Genomic DNA, 4,530 nt, shown 5'->3' on the forward strand with positions numbered 1-4,530 from the left:
GTGACCATCAACTAGAGTTTCAATGGACATATGTACTATTCACAGAGGATTGGGGAATGGTTGCAATCACAGCGTTGTAAATACTAGGTAAGCGATGAAATGTTTCTCTCAATCAACGTTGTGTCCAGATGAAGCAATTCAACTTTCTGTGATACCAACTTGATTGTTTGCAGCGTTTTAACGGCACTCCATTATCTGGTTATACATCTGATGGAACTAGCAGAAAATTTAAAGAAACATTCTATCCAGAAGTAAGGCAGTCTTGTATCCAAATCTGAATTACCATGGAAAAACGTATTTAATACAAGCCCTGGTGATGGGTCTTGTAATGAAATGTTGACTTTTTATGTCTGGGTAGATTCATGTCAGTCATCCAGGGGAAGTTCAGATCTATTCACTGTTGTTAGTTTTCAGTTTGAAGATGTTTCGCTGTTATTTATATGTTATTGTGGTGTGCTTTTGTGTTCTGCACATGTGCTCCATCGATCTGGATCAATGGATCGATGCAATGTTCAACGATCCAATATCACCAATGCAAAGTGAAAACATCAATCCATATCAACATCTTTAAGATGATAATAATAATAATAATAACAATAATAATAATAACACTTATATAGTGCTTTTCTAGACACCCAAAGTGCTTCACATTGAAGGAGGAAACTCACTTCAACCACCACCAAAGTGTAGCACCCACCTGCGTGATGCATGGCAGCCATTTAGCAACAGAATGCTCACCACACATCAGCTTGAGGTGGAGAGGGAGGAATCATTGAGCCAATTACACGGGGGGATGGTTAGGTGGCCAGATGGAGACAGCCAGGTTGGGAATTTTGTCAGGACACCGGCGGACCCCCTACTCTTTGTGACAAGTGCCATGGGCTCTTTAATGATGACAGTGAGTCAGGACCTTAGTTTAAGGTCTCATCTGAAGGACGACATCTACAGCACAGTGTCCCCATCACTGCACTGGGATTTTTTTATATTTGTTGTTTTTTTATTAGGACCAGAGGGAAGACTGCCCCCTACTGGCCTACCAACACCAATTCCGACAGCATCTCAGTTTTCCCAGGAGGTCCTCCATCCAAGTACTAGCCAAGCCCATATCAGCTTAGCTTCTGTCATCTGGCAGAGCCAGGGTACATGTTGGTATGGCTGCTGACAGCCTAGGATAGATATGCCTAGGATGTGAACATTTGAAAGCTCAATATCGCTAAACCACTGAGCACACATATAGAGCCTTGTAAATACAAGGTGATGAAGCAGAGATGTGCATGGTTTATGTTCATAATTGAAAGGTCATCAAGGGCTCTCTCAGTTAACTGATAAAAAAATGCACTTAAATATGAGAAATGTTACACTTTATAGTGAATAACAGGTCTATTTTTATTCTTTTTATTAAAAAGTATAGATTGTTTTTCATTTAAATGTCTGAAGGAGCTCAGTAATGAAATTGTCAAATCATAATTTAGTTGCTTTTTGTGAGTCGATATAAATGTAATTGATTGTGTTAAATGGGCATGTGACTTTGTCTCATATCGATCGCAGGCCCCTGAATTGAATCGAATTGAAATCGTATTGGGGCAGACTTTGTGACATCAGTAAATATTACATTGTTGTCCAAAGAATAGATATAATATCATATCATGATGAAACTTGTGATTTACTCCACCCAGCGTCAAAACTGAAGAAGTCATCCAGATGAATGGCGATACGTGCTTGAGCTGAAAACTAACATCAAGTGAATAGATTCAAACCTCTCCTGGATGTTGGCTTTTGAATTTGTGAATGTTGGCACTGGCATTTTATTAAAAAAAAAAAAAAAAACAATATTTGTCATGAGGGTTAAATTTTATTTGTAATCACGACATAAAATAACAGAGGAAGGCCACATAATGGTCCCATTTACACCTGGTATTTACTGTACATACAATCTGTACTGGGATGTTATCTGGAAAATGGACACATCAATCGACCTGTTGTACACCTAGTACTCATATGCATTCATGAGGTTCGCATTGTGGCTGTGCCATGATGGGATTTCCTTTTCAAAATGCACAATGTAAACCAGACGGGTAGGTGGTAAGGTGGAAAGTACATCTGCCGACACAAATCAAGCATAGCACTTTGTCCAGGATGCCATTTTAAACCCTGTTGGAGGCAACAGGAATGATGAGTTGTTTTGCCATATCTACAGCTGCTGTGACTGTTACTAGAATTGGCCATCCACTGTTGTGGTTGTGCCAGAGCTCAGAGCATCAGAGTAGATGCAGCAAGTGCTGGCTGCAGGGGCGATATTTCTTTCTTTCTTTTTTTTTGGACCCCCCATGATATTTCTACTATCGTGCCAGTACCATCTCATTTATGTGAACACACCGTTGTGATATTTACGTTCTGGCTGGAATGTGGTTATAAATGTGAGCAAGACAACCTCTGACAGATCTGACCAGAGCCCAATCTCACTGTCTGCTGTGTATGTTTAAACCTTGCATACACTGTGTGCAGTTACTTAATGGGTTTTTCTTTGTCCAGGAAAAACATATTTTAAATAAGATTGCATGTCAGTTCCAGGTGTAAATTTAAGTGATGTTTAGATACAAAACGAATTTACCCATTTCATATTACTGCCCTAATACAGATACTTGAATAACATGAGACCAATAAACTTTTGTTGACTGAGGACCATGGAGATTGCACACTTAAAATTGACTACCCAATTTATGCAAAATCTATTAAGGTAATCACTTTACTGTGATTAAACCTCGGTGAATACATTAACAAGTAGCACACTGTGAATTAACACACAGCGACAAAAATTACTTCTTGATGATGATTATGCACCAAGCAAACAGATTGCTTGTACAGAGATGAAAATATTGGGGATTGACACATGAAGGGTATTGATAAGAAATTAGACAATGATTGTAAATATATCATTTGAAAATTTGGGCTATCGTGAAGATGTTATATTTTCATACACTGCCACATCAAATATTAAACATCAAATAAAAAGTAATATGCCTTTTCTAAATAACAACTTGGTACCTAACAAAGCCAGGGCATAGTATGTATCATAAGGATCTCAGTTGTATTTTGATCACTACCGAGGCTTTTATGGTGCACCTCTCCACTCTGATTTAAAACTAATTTTTATTTCATGTCAGTGCTAGTGTGACTTTTTTAGGTTGGAGTCCGGGATCTGTTTTTTTTGTAACCGTTTTTGTAATTTTTTTTAAATCAGCCAAATAAATGAAGAGATTATTTAATGTAAAATGAGTTTTTCAGAATTTTTATTTGAACTAATGGCCAAATATTGTCTCAAGTCTTCTCTCACTGTCATTACCATGACATGACACCTGCTACAGACACAAAATAATCTTTATGAACGTTTGTAACTGCTGTCAGTAAGTGTCATTTGGTCGATTGTGTCATTGGAATCACAGTAAAAGATGATGATCTCAGATATTAGATTCACGTACTTCCCTGACAGGGTTAATTGGGTGTTTTGGGAGGTTAACTTCAAGGGAGATGAGGCTCTCATGTTGGCTAATTAAACAAACTGTGGCTCAAACGCCACAAGTTGGCTGTCCTGTTTTCGTGTCATTTTTTGTTTTTAAAGTCCCAAGGAGTGAATGAATCCACTTTGATGACGCTTAATGAGGAAAACACACAATTAAAATCCCACAGTGAAAATGCTAATGGTACCTGGTCACGATAGCCGAAGCTTGATCCTTTATAAATGCGCATTAAAATAAAATAATGTTAATGACAGGTGTCATGTCATGGTTATGACAGTGTTATGTCAGTCTTATGCACACCCCTTCAAATGAAATGTTACCCATAGAGGCTAACTAGAAAAGAAGATAAGCTCAGCAGCTTTAAGTAATATCTGTCACCAGGACAGGAAACTACAGGCGTTTTCATACTGTTTGTCTGATCGCAATGGTCTGAATCAGGGTACTGCTGGTTGATTTTATTAATTGGTACTGATTTCCCAGTCTTTTTGAAACATGGTTGCCAGCAGCAGATATTTTTGCTTTGGTAAATACACTGGTAGAAAAAGTTCCCTGACACGTTTATCTAATTGTAATACTTCTAAAATAGGTTTATCAACTTTTACACTTGGTATTTACAACATCTGCCTTTCTTTCCAGTTCAGCAGAGCCTGCAGTAAGTTTTACATTTGCCGGTTATCTCAACATCAGGTTATGTGTCTTTTCAAGGAATTCAAAATGCCTACCTTAAGTACAACTCACTGGTTTCCAAAATATTACAGTAGGATAGCTGGAGTATTTGTGTATACGTGGATGTTTGGGGTTCAAAAATATGAATGCACTGTAAGGTTTATGAGGCAATCCGAAAGGAAATAATGATTAATGTCCCTTAAAGGATAATCCCCTAAGATGCCGTTGTATAACTGTGTCCAGCCAAGATCTCCAAAATGACATTGGTAAGTAAATTGGTATAATAACCAATATGCACGATGGTATAAACCACAAAAATAAGACACAGGTTGTAAAAAAACAAAAC

The sequence above is a fragment of the Lampris incognitus genome, chromosome 8, assembly GCF_029633865.1.
Source record: "Lampris incognitus isolate fLamInc1 chromosome 8, fLamInc1.hap2, whole genome shotgun sequence".
NCBI classification, from domain to species: Eukaryota; Metazoa; Chordata; class Actinopteri; order Lampriformes; family Lampridae; genus Lampris; species Lampris incognitus.